At 43.3% G+C, this 23,143-nt stretch overlaps 1 protein-coding gene and 2 non-coding genes across 3 annotated transcripts in view; 2 read left to right on the plus strand and 1 right to left on the minus strand.

The window, feature by feature from the left end:
* The window catches only part of LOC144483022 (uncharacterized), a 1,062,789-nt gene that overhangs the window by 846,928 nt on the left and 192,718 nt on the right, over positions 1–23,143 (minus strand). The gene's annotated exons all lie outside the window — the stretch shown is intronic.
* trnap-agg (transfer RNA proline (anticodon AGG)) lies at positions 5,927–6,016 on the plus strand. The gene is given in 2 exon segments: positions 5,927–5,962; positions 5,981–6,016. It is a non-coding gene; the product is annotated as a tRNA-Pro (tRNA).
* Positions 12,288–12,360, plus strand: trnar-acg (transfer RNA arginine (anticodon ACG)). The gene has a single exon. It is a non-coding gene; the product is annotated as a tRNA-Arg (tRNA).

The raw sequence follows: 23,143 nt of genomic DNA on the forward strand, positions 1-23,143 counted from the left end.
GCAAGGTATGATATGATAATTCTTAGACATCGAACTATAGAATCCCTAGAGTTCAGAAAAAGACCATCTGGCTCACCGAGTTTGCATCCCACCCAGGCCCTCCCCTCTGCCCTGTCCCCGTTAGCCCCACACATTTACCATGGCGAATCCACATACCCTATGGACAATAACGGGCAATTTTGCACAGCCAATCCATCTAATACGATCTGTTGTATTATGAACGAAGAACGGGTTTTGTGCAGTAATACAGAGACAGTGTCGAGTGCACCAATTATTGATACAGCACTTGTACTAATATGAATGCAGACTGGGTCCAGTTCAATGATTACTGAGAGCGGGTATAGAACAAAGAAAAATTACAGCACAAGCCCTCCAAGCCTGCACCGACCATGCTGCCCGACTTAACTAAAACCCCCTACGCTTCCGAAGACCATATCCCTCTATTCCCATCTCATTCATGTACTTTCCTAGGCGCCCCTTAAAAGTCACTACCGTGTCGGCTTCCATTACCTCCCCCGGCAACGAGTTCCAGGCACCCACCACTCTCTGTGTACAAAATCTGCCTCGTACATCTCTTTTAAAACTTGCCCCTCGCACCATGAACCTATGCACCCCAGTAATTGACTCTTCCACCCTGGGAAAAAGCTTCTGACTATCCACTCTGTCCATGCCTCTTATAATCTTGTAGACTTCTATCAGGTCTCCCCTCAACCTCCGTCGCTCCAGTGAGAACAAACCAAATTTCTCCAACCTCTCCTCATAGCTAATGCCCTCCGTACCAGACAACATCCTGGTAAATCTTTTCTGTACCCTCTACAGGGCCTCCACATCCTTCTGGTAGTGTGGCGACCAGAATTGACCGTACATTCCAAGTGCGGCCTCACTAAAATTCTATAAAGCGTCAACATGACTTGCCAATTTTTAAACTCAATACACCGGCCGATGAAGGCAAGCATGCCGTAGGCCTTCTTGACTACCTTTTCCACCCGCCTTGCCACTTTCAGTGACCTGTGTACCTGTACACCCAGATCCCTTTGGCCTATCAATACTCCTAAGGGTTCTGCCATTTACTGTAAATGTCCTATCTGTATTAGACTTTCCAAAATGCATTACCTCACATTTGTCCGGAATTTGTATAGCGTAGTACTAACCAGCGTGATGTTTTCTCACATAGACAGAAAAATGAATTACGCAGCTGTAACAAAGTCAAGGTTTATTCTAATGTAAGCAGAGACAATGTGTACTATAATTTAAACTGAGACAGGTTCTAGTGTAATGTAATCTCACATGGACGCTATTAGAATATAGGGATATAATCTAGTGTGATATAAAGTGTGGCAATGCAGAGTAAAGCAATAATTGAGAGGGGATAATGTGTAAAATGAACAGTGGTATGGTTTGGCGCATTAATAAAGGACACAGCAGCTAGCGCAATAAAACTCCACCTGTTCAATCGGTTCAAATACTGTTGAATCTGAATCTGGGCATTGTATGATATAAACTGAGACAAAGCTGATGCAATAATTTCAAACTAAGGCTTCAGATTGATAAAAGATTTGACAGGGACATTAGAGCAATGAACGAGTCATGAAATAGAACAATAATTAGAGACAGGATATTATTCGGTATAAACAGGGAGGTGGACTGGTGCAGCAGTGATTGAGGTATCGTCGAGGTTTCTTTATACGTTGCAGATTCCAGCAATGTAATATCAAATGAGGCTTGGTGCGGTATAGTGACAACTGGGATTTTGCTGAGTAGAGAATCAATTGAGAATTATTGTCACGTAATCAGAAATATGATTTTGTGTCACATAAACTGGGTCTAGTTTAGGATGAATAAAGACTGCATCTATTGCAGCAATAACTGAGACGTTCTGTTTCGCGTCGTGCCAAAGAGCACGGTTTCACTGCCATCTCCTGGACATCCTTTGATATAGCAGATGTTGTGAAATGCTGATTTTCGTTGCTGTTTCTTATTCTTTCATGGGGTGTACACACAGCTGGCAAGGCCAGCATAATTTGGCAATCGCGAGTACTCTGAATTCATTGGTTTCCTAGATCATCACAGAAGGTATGTAAGCGCCAAACACGTGTGGGCCTTGAGTCAGCTATGGGCCAAACTGGGAAATGATGGATGGTTTCCTTTTCTGCTGGGCATTAGAGGATCTGTTATATTACTTGTATTGGCCGCAATTACGGAACGAGGTTTAAATTCAAAATTGCAATTGCATTTTAAAACCCACGTTCTTTTGCAGTTAGATTTGAACATATACCTTGAGAAAATTGCCTCCCCTCAGAAATCCTCTCCCAGTGATATTACCACTTTGCCACTGACTTCATTTTCCATACTGATAGACTATTTACAGGAGAGAAGAAGGCCATTTTGAAGCATCATGTATGTGCTGGTCCTCTTAAGGAGCAATTCATCCAATAAGACTCTATACCCGACAGTCCAGCATTTTGTTCAATTCCAGACAATAATCCAATCCCATTTTGAAACCATCAATTGGCGCCCCCTGAACCATACTCTGAAACAGCAGATTGCAGGTCTGAATCAGCCACTGTCCGAAAATGTTTTTCGTTATGACTCCATGCTTCTTTCACCAATTAACTTCAACCCGCGCCCTCTGTTACAAAATCCACCTGCTATTGAACAATTCCTCTCTATCTACTCTGTCAAGACCCCTCAGGATTTTGAAGGCCTCAATGGGATCACATCAGCAACTTCCTGTCAAGGAAATCAGCCCGAACCTCACAAATATATTTTCGCAACTGAAGTTTCTGATCTCTGGAACTAATCTCGTATTTTTCCCCTGCATCCAGCCTATTGACTTTACATTTCTCCTTACGTTTGGTGCCCAGAATTTGACGCAATTTTTCAGTTGACTATTTTCCAGTGCTTTTAACAAATTTAGCATAACTTCCTTGCTTCTGTATTCTTTTCCCCAACAGACTAAGACTGTTAACTATTTTATTTTCCGCTCTTTCAAACTGTCTTCCACCATGAATGATTTGTGCACATATTCACTCAGGTCCCTCGGCGTCTTACCGCCACTTTCACAGCGTTTTCATCATTTCCCTTTGTCTCTTCACATTCTGCTTAACAAAACTAATCATGTAACTTTACATGCAATCAATTAAATCTCCCAATTGCAGGACAATTCCACAAATTAGTTTTTTTTTCGTTCTGAAGTGCTGCTCGGTCTTCTGATGGTTGGCAATGTTTCCATGTTTTGCATTAGACACAGATTTTGAAAGTCTGACCTCCATCCCAAGCTCTCGGCCATTACTATGCCGGGAAGATCAAGAGTCATATAACCTGTTCCTGGCACCTTCACTACAAACTTTGTTCCAGTCCGAAAAACAGCTATGAGTTGTTTCCTGGCACTCAGCCAATTTCCTATCCGTGTTCGTCCTATCCATTTTATTCTCTGATCTCCACATTTACTCACAAGCTGTGATGCAGCACCATATCACATGACCCTTGGACGCCCATTAAGAGAAATACCCTCACAAACCATCTCTGTTGTTCAGCATTAAACTCAAGCAAGTTGACGAAAAACGATTTGATCTGAACAAATGCATTCTGGCTGAATTTGTCAAAAAGCATTAAAGTGGGATGATTTCTGCAGTGATGAAGGCAGTGAAGATATGGATGCTATATCTGCTGACGACACTAGGATAGACCGGAAAATTGGGCATTGGCGAGGACATTGGATATATCTCGAATATTGTGTACACTATTTCTCTCCTTATCTTAAGAAATATGTTCATGCATTAGAAAAAGTTCAGAGGAGTTTTACGAAACCATCACCAGCTATCTGCTTGGTTATCTTTCTGAGTGATTGTCCGTGTGTCTCGTGGAACAAGCTGCCAGAAGTATTAGTAGATGCCGTTACAAGTTTATCTTTTAAAAAGCATTTAGATAGTATATGGGTACGATGGGTATAGAGGGATATGGGCCAAATGCGGGCAATTGGGATTAGCTGAGGGGTTTAAACAAAAAAGGGCGGCATGGACAAGTTGGGCCGGAGGGCCTGTTTCCATGCTGTAAACCGCCATGTCTTTATGACTCTATGTTTGAGTCGATCGGTTTGGGAATCTATCACTTAGTTTACTTGCCTCTGTGTTGATTCTGTGCAGTATCCGAGGCTTCCAGTGAACACGGAGGTGGAGGTATTCATGCATTATCATGGTTAGCAACGCAAACTAATAGGTGTCAGAAATCTGCAGAATAATTCTGGATTTATAACGAGGGACGTTAGAATTGATGTCACTGTCTGGGCATATATCTATATGGTTATATATCCTTATTCGTGTTGGTCTTTCCACGTGACCGTGTGTGTATCTGTTCTCCCGGTGTCGGCTGGGCTTCCTCGGGTGCTGTGGTTTCCTCCAACAGTCCAAAGATGTGCGGATTCGGTGGATTGGCCAGGCTAAATTGACCCTTAGTGTCAGGGAGATTATGTGTGCGGTTACGGGAATAGGGCCTCGGTGGAATTGTGGTCGGTACAGACTCTCTGGGCCGAATGGCCTCCTTCTGTTCTTTAGGGGTTCTATGATTTTATGATCTCTATAAGTGGCAGTCTTTTCAGGTTGCTGTGTGTACCTGTTTCCAATATGCGGCTGTGCTGTCCACGGGAGAGCGCTCTCTGATCACTTATGAAAGTTCACAACCCCTTTCTAAAGGAAGCGCCTGTTTGAAGATGTAAAGATGGGCGGAGAGATGGAGTCACCTTGGACCTCATAACATCCCCCTGACTGTTTCAACATCTCCAATTGCAGATCTGATTCAGGCAGTGATCAGTCTCTCTGTTTCTGGTGTTCAAACTCGAATCATGGGGGTGAAACTTTGTCTCACTCTGGTTATTGTCCTGATTACAGGTCTGTCATTTTGAACTTCTGCGTGAACTCTGCCAGTCACCACATTCATTCCCCATTTCCATCTCGAGGGGATTATTCCATTGTTGTTACTCCTTCTAACCCACTGCGTGTCTGTTCCCTATTTTCAGACATGAATAACGGTGACTCAGTGTCCCAGTCAGAACAAGGAGTTGAAGCAGCTGAGGGTGAAGATTCAGCAACACCCTGCAGTTACTCGGGACAGAGTTTAACTATACAACATTACCTGTTCTGGTATCGCCAGTATACACACCGAGCTCCTCATTGACTGCTCAGAGCCGCTAATTTACCGATATGGCTCCAGGTTTTGAACACTTCAGCGGGAATCTCAACCTGAAACAAAGCACTTTTCACTTGCCCATGAAAGATTTGAAGGTGACAGACAGCCCCGAGTATTACTGTGCACTGAGAGCCACAGTGAATGAGGCTCCCGCGGGCCTCAGACAAAATCTGGCACAGGTCGATAATCAATGATTCATTGTCAGGACAACACATGGGGTTAAACTTCAGAGAAAATTTACTCATCGTGAACGTGACAATACAGCCCCGTCTGAGTGTTTTCCCTCACTGAGGTTACTGATTGTCACTGTTGGGAAATTTGACATGTTTTTACTCATATTACGATCACATCAAGTCCAATCGCTCCCCGATCCTTTCACACAAACCCGCAGATCTCCCAGGTGAACGATGTCATCAATCTGTACTTTAAATGTTCCAGATCTTTTAACTGTCTGACAGACAACACCTTTCAAAAGTGATCAAATATCAAAGGCAGACTCAGAGTTGTCACATGTTGAAGTCGCTGGGTTCAAATTATTGACTGTAACATGTGTACTTCATAAACAAAAGCCCCCAGTTGCAAACAGTCGAGGTAACAATATTGGACGGATATTTTTCTGGTGCTTAAAGTCCACAAATGCTGATGCGGTGAGTTATTTAAACAATTTCGGCTTTCACTCGAGGTGTCAGAACTGCTTTGTAGAAAGTTAAACAATGTTTATTTTGCTGGCTACTAGCGTGCAGGCTCGTTGGTCTAGGGGCATGATTCTCGCTTAGGGTATTTCGCCCCGTTAACATGCGAGAGGTCCCGGGTTCAAATCCCGGACGAGCCCCTCATTTGTTTCGTTTTGACCAAAATATTGTGTTCAAAAGGAGATATTGTGATTTCTTTCAGGTGCAAAAGGCGGGATGGCTTTCTGCTGACTGGCTCCGAAAAAGAGTCATAAAGGCACAGAGTTTTACAGCACGGATAGAGCCCACTGGGACACCCACATGGCAGGCGCGGACACCCATCATGTCTGCGCCTGTCACGTGACAGCTGGGCGGGAAGCGTTCGTTCTGATTCTCGCTCCACAGATACTAACCCAGTATTTTCTGTTTCTATTTCAGATTTTGAAAGTCTTATATTAGACTTTGGGCTGACAAGTGGCAAGTAACATTCGCGCCACACAAATGCCAGACAATGTCCATCACCAATAAGAGAAAATCTAACCATCGCCTCTTGACAGTCAATAGTTTTTCCATCACTGAATCCCCCATTGTTAACATCCTTACGGTTACCATTGACCAGATACTCAATTGGACTCGGCACATAAACACAATGGCTACAAGAGCAGGTCAGAGGCCAGGAATACTGCGGCGAATAACTCACCTCCTGACTCCCCAGAGCCTGTCCACCATCTACAAGGCACAGGTCAGGAGCGTGATGGAATATTCCCACCTCGCCTGGATGGGTGCAGCTCCAACAACACTCAAGAAGATTGACATTATCCAGGACAAAGCAGCCCGCTTGATTGGCACCACATCCACAAGCATTCAATCCCACCACAGCCGATGCTCAGTAGCAGCGATGTGTATCTAAAAGATGCACAGTAGCAATTCACCAAAGGTCGGTAGACAGCACCTTTGAAACCCAAGACCACTTCCATCCAGAAGGAAAAGGGTAGTAGACACATGGGAACATCATCACCTGCAAGTTCTCCTCCAAGTCACTCACCATCCTGACTTGGAATTATGTTGCCATTCCTTCGCATGGCCTCATTCTGTGGTGTACTCATTTTCTGATTTAGTGCGTACCTCACCCTGAGGCCGTGAACCGCAAAGCATTTTCTCATTTCTCATTTCTGTCATCTCTCCCTCAATGTCAACAAAACGGAGATTGTCATTGACTTCAGAAAGCGTCGAGGAGAACATGCCCCTGTCTCCATCAAAGGGAACGAAGTGGAAAGGGTCGAGAGGTTCAGGTTTTTAGGTCTCCAGATCACCAACAACCTGTCCTGGCCTCCCATGCCGACACTATAGTGAAGAAAGCCCATCAACGCCTCCATTTTCTCAGAAGACTCAGGAAATTTGGCATGTCAGCTACGACTGTCACCAAGGTTTACAGGTGCACCATAGAAAACATTCTTTCGAGTTGTATCACAGCTTGATATGGCTCCTGCTCTGCCCAAGACCGCAATAAACTACAAAGGGTCGTGAATGTAGCCCAATCCATCACTCAAACCAGCCTCCCATCCATTGATTCTGTCTACACTTCCTGCTGCCTCGGCAAAGCAGCCAGCATAGTTAAGGACCCCACGCACCCCACACATTCTCTCTTCCACCTTCTACCTTCGAGAGAAAGATACAGAAGTCTGAGGTCACGTACGAGCCGACTCAAGAACAGCTTTTGAATGGACATTACCTTGCATTAAGCTGATCTTCCTCTACACCCTGACAATGACTGTAATACCACATTCTGCACTCTCCAGTTTCCTTCTCTATGAACAATACGCTTTGTCTGGATAGCGCGCAAGAAAAAATGCTTTTCACTGTATACTAATACATGTGACAATAATAAATTAAACCAAATCAAATCGTTTCATTTCTCCTGACTTCCAGACTATTCCTGTTGTTACATTTCCTCCCTCCTGAGTTTCAGTCGTTTCAAATTCCCACATTTTTCACCTTTTCCCGTTGTAATGAAAGGCCATGGACGTAAAAGTTGAGCGTTGTTTCCCTGTCCACAAATTCTGCCTGAATTCCTAAGTTTATGCAGCATTTTCCACCTTCGCTGCAGTTATCTGATCGGCTTTGAATGGCCAAGAGAACATCTTTTCTTTCAATCAGTTGCTGCTTATAGGCTCTTTGGTGTAGGGATATGAATCACATTTTGGTATGCCTTAACCACCGAGATCCCGAGTTGAAATCCGAGACTAGCCCTACTGTTTCTTCTTATCCCTGTTACATCAAAACATCGGAAGCAGGAGTAGGTCATTGGAACATCATCTACCATTCATTGTTATCATGCCTGATAATCAAATTCAATACTCTGATCCGCCATTTAGCCCCAAGAGCTATATTAAACTTCTCTTGAAATCATAGTGTTTGGCCTCAACTACTTTCTGTGGAAGTGAACTCTGCAGATTCACCACTCTCTGGCTGATGGAAGTCTCATCATCCCAGCCGTTATCCTCAAACTATAATCCCTAATTCTGGACTCCCCACTAACGTTAACATTCTTTCTGAATCTACCCTGTTTCATCCGGTCAGAATGTTATAAGGTTCCATTAGAATCATAGAGTCCCTACAGTACAGAACGAGGCCAATTCGGCCCATCAAGTCTGTACTGACCGCAATCCCATCCAGGCCCCACTCCTGTAACTCCATGCATTCACCCTGCTAATCCCCCTGACACGAGGGCCAATTTAACACGGCCAATCAACATTAGCCGCACGTCTTTGGACAATGGGAGGAAATCGGAACACCCGGAGGAAACCCATGCAGATACGGGGAGAATGTGCAAACTCCACACAGACAGTGACCCGATGCCAGATTTGAACCCCGGACCCTGGCGTTTTGAGGCAGCAGTGCTAACCAATGTGCCACCCAAAACACGTCTGCCCAGAAATAGCCAGGATTAGTTGGCAAGAAATGCATTTGCCAATGTTGGACACCTCAGTGTTAAAATAAGCCGCATCCCTGAAGGGACTCGAACACACGCATCCTGGTTTAGGAAGCCAGTAGCCTTACGCATTAGGTCACCTGAACAATAGGTGAGCTACTGCTGCAGCTTAAAAAAGCTGTATATCTCCATCCACATAGACAGTGACTAACCCCAGAATCGAAACCAGGTCCCTGGCATTGTGAGCCAGCAGAACTAACCACTGTGTCGCCCTCTCCCACGAAGATTTGATCAGATTTCATGAGCTGCAGATTTTGTCTTTTTCTTTGCAATGCAGGCTTTGGGATTGGTTCACATGGGGTTTCGTTTGCGAATCTGAGCACAAACTGTGAGAAATATATCAACACAACACAATCGCTCGAAAATAAAGATATGATCAACAGGGTTGGCTATGTAACTTGACGTTCATTTTATCTCCATTCACCTCTTCAGCTGGCCCCATCATTATGGTTTCAATGAGCTGCCTGGATGTTTCTTTTTGTTCATGTGGGTGTCGCTGGCTAGATCGGCATGCACTGCCCATGAGTGTTTAGCCTTGAGAAAGTAGTGGTGAGCTGCATTCTTGAAACGTTGCAATCCATTTGTACAGGTACACTTACTGTGCTGTTAGGGAGGGAATTCCACGAATTTGTCCCAATGACAGTGAAAGAACGGCGATATATTTCCAAATCAGAATGCTGAGGGACTTGAGGGTGGTGTTGGCTGTGTGGCGTTGGAGGGGGGGGGGGGGTGGGGTGGGGCGGGGGAGCTGCCAGGTGGAAACGGTCTTGGGTTTGGAAGATGCTGTCTAAAGTGCCTTTGGTGGATTCCTGCATCATGCAGACAAGTGGAGAATATTCTATCGCACTCCTGACTTGTGCCACGTCGAACGTGCACTGTTTATTGGGAGTCAGGAGGTGAGTTACTCCCGCAGGATTCCCACCGTCTACCCTGCTCTTTTAGCCACTGAATAAACTGATAACATGTGTGCTGAGTCAAAATAGGTGTGTCTTCTTTCCTGCTCGGTTTGTCGTGAATTTTCAGCACTTTTGTCTTTTCCTGAATGTATTTTGAGGCTCAAGTAAGAGCCAATATCATATGATTGTAAGATACTATATTCAGGTAATATTCATTAGTGGATTCACTGGCGGGAGGGGTCCGGTTTCGAGTCATGTTGTTGACGCTGGATTGATAACGCAGAGAAGCAGGCTGAAGGTTATCAGAGGGGGGATTAGGCAGCCATGGCTGACAAAGGAAGTCAGGGAATGCATCAAGGCAAAAGAGAGAGCCTATAATGTGGCAAAGAGTAGTGGGAAGTCAGAAGATTGGGAAGGCTATAAAAACAAACAGAGGATAACAAAGAGAGAAATAAGGAAGGAGAGGATCAAATATGAAGGTAGGCTAGCCAGTAACATTAGGAATGATAGTAAAAGTTTCTTTAAATACATTAAAAACAAACGGGAGGCAAAAGTAGACATTGGGCCGCTCCAAAATGACGCTGGTAATCTAGTGATGGGAGACAAGGAAATAGCTGAGGAACTTAATAAGTACTTTGCGTCAGTCTTCACAGTAGAAGACATGAGTAATATCCCAACAATTCAGGAAAGTCAGGGGGCAGAGTTGAATATGGTTGCCATCACAAAGGAGAAAGTGCTAGAGAAACTAAAAGGTCTGAAAATTGATAAATCTCCGGGCCCAGATGGGCGACATCCTAGAGTTCTAAAGGAGATAGCTGAAGAAATAGTGGAGGCGTTAGTTATGATCTTTCAAAAGTCACTGGAGTCAGGGAAAGTCCCAGAGGATTGGAAAATCGCTGTTGTAACCCCACTGTTCAAGAAGGGAACAAGAAAAAAGATGGAAAATTATAGGCCAATTAGCCTAACCCCAGTTGTTGGCAAAATTCTAGAATCCATCGTTAAGGATGAGATTTCTAAATTCTTGGAAGTGCAGGGTCGGATTAAGACAAGTCAGCATGGATTTAGTAAGGGGAGGTCGTGCCTGACAAACCTGTTAGAGTTCTTTGAAGAGATAACAAATAGGTTAGACCAAGGAGAGCCAATGGATGTTATCTATCTTGACTTCCAAAAGGCCTTTGACAAGGTGCCTCACGGGAGACTGCTGAGTAAAATAAGGGCCCATGGTATTCGAGGCAAGGTACTAACATGGATTGACGATTGGCTGTCAGACAGAAGGCAGAGAGTTGGGATAAAAGGTTCTTTCTCAGAATGGCAACCGGTGACAAGTGGTGTCCCGCAGGGTTCAGTGTTGGGGCCACAGCTGTTCTCTTTATATATTAACGATCTAGATGACGGGACTGGGAGCATTCTGGCCAAGTTTGCCGATGATACAAAGATAGGTGGAGGGGCAGGTAGTATTGAGGAGGTGGGGAGGCTGCAGAAAGATTTAGACAGTTTAGGAGAGTGGTCCAAGAAGTGGCTGATGAAATTCAACGTGGGCAAGTGCGAGGTCGTACACTTTGGAAAAAAGAATAGAGGCATGGACTATTTTCTAAACGGTGACAAAATTCATAATGCTAAAGTGCAAAGGGACTTGGGAGTCCTAGTCCAGGATTCTCTAAAGGTAAACTTGCAGGTTGAGTCCGTAATTAAGAAAGCAAATGTAATGTTGTCATTTATCTCAAGAGGCTTGGAATACAAAAGCAGGGATGTACTTCTGAGGCTTTATAAAGCACTGGTTAGGCCCCATTTGGAGTACTGTGAGCAATTTTGGGCCCCACACCTCAGGAAGGACATACTGGCACTGGAGCGGGTCCAGCGGAGATTCACACGGATGATCCCAGGAATGGTAGGCCTGACATACGATGAACGTCTGAGGATCGTGGGATTATATTCATTGGAGTTTAGGAGGTTGAGGGGAGATCTGATAGAAACTTACAAGATAATGAACGGCTTAGATAGGATGGACGTAGGGAAGTTGTTTCCATTAACAGGGGAGACTAGGACGCGGGGGCACAGCCTTAGAATAAAAGGGAGTCACTTTAGAACAGAGATGAGGAGAAATTTCTTCAGCCAGAGAGTGGTGGGTCTGTGGAATTCATTGCCACAGAGGGCTGTGGAGGCCGAGACGTTGAGCGTCTTCAAGACAGAAATTGATAAATTCTTGATTTCTCGAGGAATTAAGGGCTATGGGGAGAGAGCGGGTAAATGGAGTTGAAATCAACCATGATTGAATGGTGGAGTGGACTCGATGGGCCGAATGGCCTTACTTCCGCTCCTATGTCTTATGGTCTTATGGTCTTATGGAAGCTTTGGGAACCAGGGTTCGAATTCCAGCGCAGCAGGTTAACTCAATTCAAGGCAAAGTAGAATTACTGTAAGTGAGTGGAGAAAATTTTAATTATGCAACATTTCCTCAGTGAAACGAATACGTTTTGAACATGTTTCTGCCGATTTTGAAGCCTCGGACCGATATGTAAACATTGCTGCATGTTGTTTTGCCGTGGGCCAGTGGCGCAATGGATAACGCGTCTGACTACGGATCAGAAGATTCCAGGTTCGACTCCTGGCTGGCTTGGTTAGTTCACAAACCCCACATTCGTGTGGATGAAAAACGTGTTTACACAAATTTTGGACCAATTCAGAGAGATGTTGACCAAATGCAATCAGCTTCTATGAAGAAATTTATCTTAGCTAATTATTTTTTCAAAAAAATGTTGACTATTTTAAGAAAAAATTTACTGATAAGTTTCAATTAAGTTTTTTTAAAAAAATAGTTTCTTTAAATGACGAATTCTCGTTAAAGTATTTGGGAAAAATATGTTAGCATGTTTAAGCTACCTTTTAAAAAGTTGGAAATTTCTCGAAAAATACGTGGAAACATTACGTTTTTCAAAATGTTGAAAACATTTTCTAAAAAGTTGATGAACTCTGATTAAACATGTTTAATTTTAAGAAGCAAAATACACAGAAATGTTTTTAAAAAGTTGACAAATTCCAGTTAAAGCAGATGGAGGAATTTCTTTGGAGTAAGTTTAATTTTGAAAAGTTCAAATTAGCCAGAAGTTTCTGGTTTGTGATGCTGGGATTGTTGTCCATTGGAGCGAAGGAGATTGAGGAGCGATTTAATCGAGGTGGACTAGATTAGGGCAAGTTTAGAGGGGGAGGGGCAAATTTTAAGATATTGGGCAAGGCGCGGGCGAAGAAGATTTGGAAGCAACATTTTATCCACAGCAAGTGCTCAGGACCTAGAACTCATTACCTACGAGAAGATTGGATGCGGTCAATTTAGGTAATAGAAACTCTGAGGTGGACATGGACTTCCTGAGAAAGAAGATGAGTCTCCAGGAACATTCTTTAGGCAGGTACATGGATCTCCTCGATGACATTGAATCTGAAGATCAACCTGTGGAAGCACACCCCTTCCCCGGCCATCGCCCCCACCCACTGTTGAGAACAGTACAGCACAGGAAACAGGCCCTTCGGCCCTCCAAAATGTTTGATAAGAACCCCGCTGATATTAAATGCAAGGGCATCAAAATCAAAAAGGGTATTTTGGAACACTGGTTCTTCGTTGTATATATTTTCAATTTCATATAACGGGAAAAAGGATATGCAAAATATTCAGACTATTGAATGGGAACTCCCGACATTTTGAATGGGAACTCCCGACATTGTTACAAGGACAACATTCACCATTTCCCTCATTGTCACCACCTCAGAAGCTGTCTTGGCTGAAGGGCCAGCATTGCGGTGAATCCTCGTTTCGGTCCCGCTGTGGGGAAAACAACTTCGTTGATTCGCTGGCCCTGCTCTGACGTAATAAACTGGAGAACAAAGAGTTTGTGAGCTGATTGGATGAATTGGAGAATCAGGGACATGATTGGGAAGTCATCAGTTGATTCGTTTGGGAATTAACCAATCGCTGGAGAGACCGAATATATATGTAAATATCTTCACCCAAACAATTACAGATTGAACCCATTCTGTTTATTTCCGCAATAAACTCGCTGCAAACATGTTGGGTCTCATTTTGTATTCATTTCTCACTGTTTCAGCTCTTTTGCCTGGTAAGTCTGCAAGGGACATAAACTTCTTCTTGCAAGCGATGTCGACAGTAATTTAGTTCCGCTTTGCTGTTGATGATAATGTGATCCATGCTCTGATGTCATGAGTTACAATAGAATAACACCTTAACTTTCAATATTCCTAAATTTCTGCCGGTGTCGCGACTGGAGACTCAATATCAAAGGAGCCGGTTACAGCGATGAAATTTGAATGGGATTCAAAGAACAAAGAACAAAGAAAATTACAGCATAGGAACAGGCTCTTCGGCCCTCCAAGTCTGCACCGATCATGGTGCCCGACTGAACTAAAACCCGCTACCCTTCCGGGGACCATATCCCTCTATTCCCATCCTATTCATATATTTGTCCGGACGCACCTTAAAAGTCACGATCGTATCTGTTTCCACTGCCTCCCCGGCAGCGTGTTCCAGGCACCCATCACCCTCGGTGTAAAACACTTGCCTCATACATCTCCTTTAAGCCTTGCCCCTCCCACCTTAAACCTATGCCCCCTCGTAATTGACTCTTCCACCCTGGGAAAAACCTTCTGACTATCCACTCCATCCATGCCCCTCAGAATCTTGAAGACTTGTATCAGGTCATCCCTCAACCTCCGTCGTTCCACTGAGAACAAACCAAGTTTCTCCAACCTCTCCTCATAGCGAATGGGCGGCACGGTAGCACAGTGGTTAGCACAGTGGTTAGCACTGCTGCTGCACAGCTCCAGGGATCTGGGTTCGATTCCCGGCTTTGGTCACTGTCTGTGTGGAGTTTGCACATTCTCCTCGTGTCTGCGTTGGTTTCCTCCGGGTGCTCGCATTTCCTCCCACAGTCCAAATATGTGCGGGTTAGGTTGATTGGCCGTGCTAAAAATTGACCCTTAGAGTCCTGAGATGCGTACGTTTGAGGGATTAGCGGGTAAATATGTACGGAGATAGGGGTAGGGTCTGGGTGGGATTGTGGTCAGTGCAGACTCGATGGGCCGAATGGCCTCCTTCTGCAGTGTAGGGCTTCTATGATTTTAATGCTCTCCATGCCAGGCAACATCCTGGTAAATCTTTTCTGTGCCCTGTCCAAAGCCTCAACATCCTTCTGGTAGTATGGCGACCAACATTGAAAATTACATTCCAAGTGCGGCCTAACTAACGTGCTATAAAGCTGTAATATGACTCGCCAATTTTTAAACTCCATGCCCCGTTGACCAATAGGTTAACGGCACAGCAGCTGGTGCATATTACATTCAATTGTACCGCCAGGACCGGGAGAAGGCTCCCAGCAAAATGAACGGAGAAAGCCCCCATCTTCTTGATCTATATCTCTTATTATGGAGATATTTCCAGCGCAAAGGGTGTGGGAACACTATTTCTGCATATATAGAGACATCGAAATGCGAGGGGAATTTCAGCATGTGTGAGCTGCGGCTGTCGGACAGCGCGGTGTATTACTGTGGACTGAGAGACGCAGTGACAGAAACCAGAGGGAGCCTGGTGTGAAAAAAAACATTGCCCCAGAGTGACAAGATGAACGGACCAGAGAATGGTAATATTATTGGGCTATAAATAGAGCATGATTCACTCTGTGGTGCTTCTATACATTTTCGGTATTGCTGATATTCACAACAGGAGAGGCGATGGCCGAGGGGTATTATCCTGAGACTATTAATCCAGAAACTCAGCGAATGTTGTGCGGACCCGATTGAATGAAAACAATATCGACAACTAAGAATCTATTGACGACCATGAAGCCATTGTCGATTGTCGGAAAACCCATTTTGTTCACTAATGTACTTTGGGGAATGAAATCTGCCGTCCTTACCTGGTCTGGCCTACACGTGACTCCAAAGCCAAAACAATGTGGTTGATCTCAACTACCGATGGACAACTAGTGGTATCCATGTCCCACACACAGAAAAAATTCACTGGAATCACTGTTAAAACTGTCCTGATAATAAGGCTAATGGACGTATTGAGAAAAAAAAGGCAAGGACAGAACTATTTAGCCTCCATTAGCTTCCGGGTCACAGTAAGAAAATAAGGGTTTTTTGTGGAATGTCAATTATTGAGCATGTTCAAAAAAATCAACAGCTTTTGGAAGCCTCATGGCATTAAGCGCTATGCAGATAGCGCGGGAAAGTGGCGTTCAGGCTGATCAGCCCTGATCTAACTGAATGACGAAGCAGAATCGAACGACAGCATGGCCTACTGCTGTTCCCATGTTCCTGTACGCCATTTTTCTACATTCTTCCCCAAGTCAATCGCTAAGTGTGTAAGTTCTCTCTGTAAGGATGATTATGTTAATCCAGCTCACGGTGCGTCTGGTTACTGTCTGTTATCTCACCACCTGGGTGTCACACAGCACCACTGGAGACAGAAGGGAGGGAGCTGAGAACATCCGGAGAAAGGAAGCTGATTATTGAAGGCTGGGATTAGACCGGATAAAATCAAACACGCAGCTCCCCTTTTACAGAGCGACAGCGGCAATGCAGCTGCTGTGGGGATCATTCCTGACAGGTAATTACGTGCAAAAAACATTGCACTGTTTCACACGTTTCCCGAGCTTGGTTCCAGACCACAAATTAATCATACGCCCTTCTGACCATTTTCTGTGTTGTTATTTCCATATTTGAGACATGGAGATTCTGTCATCCAGCCGCTCACATCAGATGTGAAGAGAGAAGGCGAGATCGTGACTTGAACATGTAGCAATGAAACCAAGCACGCTGAATGGCTTCTTCACCACTCTGTCCACCTGTGACTCCACTTTTAAGGAGCAGAGAGCGACGATAGGTTGTACTGGTACCGACAACATCCAGACACGCAGCCCGTGTTTATCGTGCGGAAAGATACTGATAGTTATGAAAATAAAGCAGATGTTTTTAAAAGTCGCTTCTATGTAGCTAATGTAGCTATGTCGGAGGTAGCTAAATTGATACAAATTGGCTTGATGACAGAAGCCACAGGGTGGTTATAGAGGGTTGTTTTTTAAACTGGAGGCCTGTTACCAGCGTTGTGCCTCAGGGATCAGTACTGGGTCCACTGTTATTTGTCATTTATATTCATGATTTGGGTGAGAATATCGGAGGCATGTTTAGGAAGTTTGCAGTTGACACGAAGATTGGTGGCATAGTGGACAGTGAAGAAGGTTATCTCGGATTGCAACGGGATCTTGATAAATTGGGCCAGTGGGCTCACGAATGGCAGATGGAGTTTAATTTAGATAAATTCGAGGTTATGCATTTTGTTAGATTGAACCAGGGTAGGACTTACTCAGTTAATGGTAGGTCATTGAGAAGAGTTACAAGGCAAAGGGATCTAGAGGTACAGGTTCATAGCTCCTTGAAAGTGGAGTCACAGGTGGACAGAGTGGTGAAGAAGGCATTCGGCATGCTTGGTTTCATTGCTCAGAACATTGAATACAGGGGTTGGGACGTCTTGTTGAAGTTGTACAAGACATTGGTAAGGCTACACTTGGAATACTGTGTACCGTTCTGTTCACCCTATTATAGAAAGGATATTATTAAACTAGAAAGAGTGCAGGAAAGATTTACTAGGATGCTACCGAGACTTGATGGTTTGAGTTATAAGGAGAGGCTGGATAGACTGGGACATTTTGCTCCAGAGCGTAGAAGGTTGAGGGGTGATCTTATAGAGGTCTATAAAATAATGAGGGGCATGGATCATCCAGATAGTCAATATCTTTTCCCAAAGGTAGGGGAGTCTAAAACTAGAGGGCATAGGTTTAAGGTGAGAGGGCAGAGATGCAAACTTGTCCAGAGGAGCAGTTTTTTCACACAGAGGATGGTGAGTGTCTGGAACAAGCTGCCAGAGGTAGTGGTAGAAGCGGGTACAATTTTGTCTTTTAAAAAGCACTTCGACAGTTACATGGGTAAGATGGGTATAGAGGGATATGGGTCAAATGCGGGCGATTAGGAAATAGCTTTGGATTTATTTTTAAAAGGGCGGCATGGACAAGTTGGGCCGAAGTGCCTGGAGATCCATGCTGTAAACCTCTGTGCCTTCATGACTCTACCTCTATCTCCAGACCTCGTATAAATTCATGAGTTTAAGTATATTTGATCTGAGCCTGACTGATGCTGCCGTTTATCATTGCGCGTCCAGACTCTATCTCACAGAGATAGAAAGAAGGCTCACTCTCATTCAGAAACCTGCTTAACACTGGAGATGTGAGCTCGTGGCGACTGAGGATTGCTGAGACTCATGGCCAGATGTTAAGTGAGTTTTCGGCCGCTCAAACACAAACAGAGGAAACCAAGTTAACCGCAGATGCAACTGACACCTAACTCTTTCCAGCCGCAATGGAGAAAACAAACTGCAGAATCCAATCTGTCAGGCAGATCCAGCACAGAACCATACTCGACTCATTCTTCCAAAAGACAATCATACCGCTTTTCTGGTCTGGCTCCACCAGTCGGTGGTGAGCTGGATACCAGTGAATGGAAATACCTCAAGCTGCGACACAATTAACGTCCTGGTCGTGGGAATGTTTCCATTGCCTGCGACCGCGGTTGGGAATAAAAGTCTTCTTTGTTAATTGGGGACAGTTCTCAAAACATTACAGGCATTGAACCCACCGTCATTGCACTCACCGGCAAATTTCAAAACTATCTGTGTAGAAAACAACTCGCATTCAATTTCACAGGAGTCCTAAAATCCACAGGTTGCATCACAGTAACAATAATACAAATCAGGAAAGATTTGGCAGAAACATATTTTGAAAAGATAATGAATACATTGAATCTCCAGAAAGAAGGCCATTTACCACTCAGCACCAACAGAGGAAGCTCATGCATCACGTATTCATGACCACTGCAGCTAATCCACCAAGAAGTCGCATGGCACTGGGGAATGAGGGCTTTCATTATTCTCATCATAAGTCACCAATTCAAAAATCTGCAAGCATCCTTATAATTTGCCTTACTTGTTAGGAGACCACTATGTTTGTTTTGGACTCTGTTACATTGATCAAATTCCATTGTTAATGATAACCACTCTCTACATAACCAACTGGGCCCTTACCTGTGCCCCAAATTTAAACTTATTTGAATGAACCAGTGGCTTGATGCTCTACAATCTCAGTTCAATCTGGTAGATGTTTCAGGATAAACCTTTCCCATATCAGATTGTACTTTGTATTGTTGACTTCATATATTCCTTGAATTTCTGCTGCCATCTCAGTCATTGCTTCTCCCTTTGTCTATTTGTTTTTCTCACTGTGCCTCCCCTTAACTCTCTCACTGACTTGTCATTGTCCTTGCATTTCTGTCGATTTGTCTGCCTATTTTTCTGTTATTCCTATGCGCCTAATTCCATCTCTCCATATGTCAGCTGAACAATACCTATTTCCAACCTCTGCAACAGCAGGGAACACAAGTGACCTTCAATGGGTATTGCTGACTTCATCTGTCCGTTTCATAGTTACTGTGGCATCCTCATGCTCTCTGCTCACTGTGAATTCACTGAATGAGACAAATAGAAAAGACATTTATTGATTCTCAGGCGCCAACTTGAAAACTTCGCAATGAAAGTCACGCCACCCGGAGGTGGCATCGCTAAATGTATGTTGGTCGAGTTTGTCAAACTCTCTTTCACATCCTGAATTACGTGAATTAATTTCCAGGGTTCTTCCCCTGCTTTAAAACACGCACTCGGCCAAAAAATCCAAACAGACATTTGTCAATACACCGGCAGCCGGCGGTATCAGGAGTGTAGTTGTTATCACGTTCGCCTCCAACGCAAAAAAGATCCCGGTTTGAAATTAGGCAGAAACATTCATTAAACTTTCTCATGTGGGGTAGGGTAAGTCTGTATGATCTCAGTTTCTTGCTGAATATTATCCGAATCTCGATGTTACAGCCACATTATCTTTGCTCTGACCTCGGCCTCAAATGCTTTCTCTAAAATCAGAAATGCTGAATTTTATGACGCAATATCAGGAAAGAAACGTTCCTATTTTGACACCGTGCACATATTAGCATCTGCTTCAGTTTACAACAGAATTTAGTTGGTTTAATAGATACAGACTAACATAGTTAATCACCATCTGAAACATGTCTAATAGTGGTGAGTGCTCAAAAAGACTGACACAAGTGATGCTGTAAGTGAACTAAAGGAAATTGCACACATTTTCCGGAGCATTCCTTTTTAAAGATCGTTCTCCATTATAAAATAATAGAAAAAAAAACACTCAGACAAATGAGAAAGTCGAAACTTAGTGCGGATTTATTGGACCTTCCTATCGATGGACGGAATTTTTTAAGCGCCTGAATGTTAGTTACATATATTAACCGGTGACTCTGTTCCTTTTGTTGGTCAGTTATGTTTGATATAAAATGTTGAATAACGACAAATACTGGATATAACTGGTTGAAATTATTCGACGGAACGTGATAATGATGCATTAATGATTGAGCAGGAATCATTGCTCCCATAGACTTTTCCCAGACGAACGCTTTTGAATTTTGAAGTTCAAGATGAGTTGAGATATCAGGTGGATAGTAACGGATGTGTTCTTGTATTAAGTAACATGGGCCCTAAATCTAACCATGAGAACCTGCAGCAAAACAGTGGAGTTGAACATTGTAGTCAGGCGAATTGGAGGCGTGGTACTGTCTCTTGTTTCTGTAGTGTAGTGGTTATCACATTCGCTGAACACACGCAAAGTTTCTGGCTCGAAACCGGGCTGAAACGTTCATTAAGCTTTCTCATGTCGGGTGGGGGGAATCGGTATGATTTCAGTACGTTGCTGAACATTATCCGAATCTCGACCTTACAACCATATTATCATTGCTCTGACCTCGGCTTCAAATGTTTTCTGTAAAATAAGAAATGCCGATTTATTTTTGACGCACTGACAGGAAAGAAACGTTTCGATTTTGACGCAATGCACATAATAGCACCATGATCAGTCTACAACAGAAATTAATGGGTTTATAGGTGCAGACTAACATCGTTAATCACCATCTGAATCATGTCCAATAGTAGGGTGTGCTCAAAAGGATAGACACAAGTGATACTGCAAGTGAACGAGAGGAAATGGAGCATATTTCCCTGAAGAATCTTTTTTAAAATCGTTCTTCATAACAAAGAAATAGGAAACAACACTCAGACAGATGAGGGAATGGAGACTCAGTCCGGATCTACTGGACTTTCCAAAAGATGGCCGGAAATTATGCGCCTGAATATTTCACGCCCATAATAAAAAAGCTCAAGCGTAACTAAGATATCTTTTCAATCCCTTCCATTTAAATGTAGTTGACTTTGTTTAAAAGCTGACTATGGTCAATCAAAAAAATTGTGATCTGTATTACCCAGTGAACCGATTCCTTCTGTTGGTCAGTTATGTTTGCAATTCAGTGATATTCAATTTGAGAGATATTCAATTCATAATGAAGACGTGTGTTAAATAATACATTGATATTAAATATTGAAACAAATACTGAGTACAATTGTACAATGAGCTTTGACAATGTCTCATCTGGACTCGAAATGTCAGCTAATTTCTATCCTTACTGCCAGACCTTGTGAGATTTTCCTGCATTTTCTCTTTTGGTTTCCGATTCCAGCATCCGCAGTAATTTGCTTTTATTACTGAGTACAAATGGTTCAGATTATTCGAAGGAAGATTAGAATAATGCATTAATGAATGGGCAGAAATCATTGCTCCCTTAGATATTTGCGGGACGAACCCTTTTAAATTTTGATGTTTAAGATAAGCTGAGCAATTAGATTGAAAGTAACGGTTATCTTCCTGAATTAAGTGACATGGGCTCTCAGTCTCACCATCGGAACCTGCAGCAACACAGCGGAGTTGAACATTGCAGACAGGCAGATTTACTCTAACGTGTTTTAAGCTGTTTCTGTAGTATCGTGGTTATCACGTTCCTGTAACACGCAAACAGTCCCCGCTTCGAAACCGCACAGAAACATTCATTCAGCTTTCTCAGGTCAGGTAAGGGAAAATTGCTTGATTTCAGTTAATTGCTCAACATTATCCGAAACCCGATGTTCAAGGCATGTTATCACTGCTCTGGCATCACTCTCAAGTGTTTTCTGTGAAATAAAAAACGACTTTTTCTGACGCACTGACAGGAAAGTTCGATTTTGACACCGAGCACTTATTCGCATCCCGTTCAGACTACAACAGAATTTAATGGGCTTATAGATGCAGATTAATATGGTTAATCACCATTTGAAATATCTGATAGTAGTGTGTGTTCAAAAGGACAGATACAAGTGTTACTGTAAGTGAACTAGAGGAAATGGCGCACATTTCACAGAAGAATCTTTTTTTAAATGGTTTTTCGTCACTAAGAAACAGGAAAAGACACTCAGACAGATGAGGGAACCGAGACTCAGCACGGATCTACTGGACTTTCCTGAAAAGGGCCGGAATTTATGCGCCTGAATGTTTCACACCCATAATAAAAAAGGCTCAAGTGTCACGAACAGACAATTTTTGATTCTCCTCCATTTAAATGGAGTTGACTTTGTTTAAAAGCTGACCATAGTCAATCTCAAATTTGCGATCTGTATTACCCGGTGATTCGCTTCATTCTGTTGGTCAGTTATGTTTGCAATTCAGTGATGTTCAATTTCAGAGATATTCAATTCATAATGAAGACATATGTGTTAAATTATGCATTGATATTAAATATTGAAACAAATACTGAGTACAATTGTACAATGAGCTTTGATAAAGTGTCATCTGGACTCGAAACATCAGCTCTTTTCTCTCCTTACTGAAGCTGCCAGGCCTTGTAAGATTTTCCAGCATTTTCTGTTTTGGTTTCCGATTCTAGCATCCGCAGCAATTTGCTTTTATTACTGAGTACAATTGTTTGAAATTATTGGAAGGAAGATGAGAATTATGCATTAATGAATGGGCAGAAATCATTGCTCCCTTAGATATTTGCGAGGCGAGCCCTTTTAAATTTTGAAGTTCAAGATAAGTTGAGCATTCAGATTTAAAGTCACGGTTATCTTCCTGAATAAAGTGACATGGACTCTCAGTCTAACCATTGGAACCTGCAGCAACACAGCGAAGTTGAACATCGCAAACAGGCCGATTTATATCTGCTGTAGCTTGCTGTTAGCTGTTTCCGTAGTGTAGTGGTTATCACGTTCGCCTTAGACACGAAAGATCCCCGGCCCGAAACCGGGCAGAAACACTGTTGGATCTTTCTCATGAAGCGTGAGAAAAGTCTGCATGGTGTATGTTCATTGCTCAACCTCATGCGAATCCAATGTTATGTTGCCTTTGCCATCGGCCTCAAAT

Source organism: Mustelus asterias, unplaced genomic scaffold (assembly GCF_964213995.1).
Source record: "Mustelus asterias unplaced genomic scaffold, sMusAst1.hap1.1 HAP1_SCAFFOLD_44, whole genome shotgun sequence".
Lineage (NCBI taxonomy): Eukaryota > Metazoa > Chordata > Chondrichthyes > Carcharhiniformes > Triakidae > Mustelus > Mustelus asterias.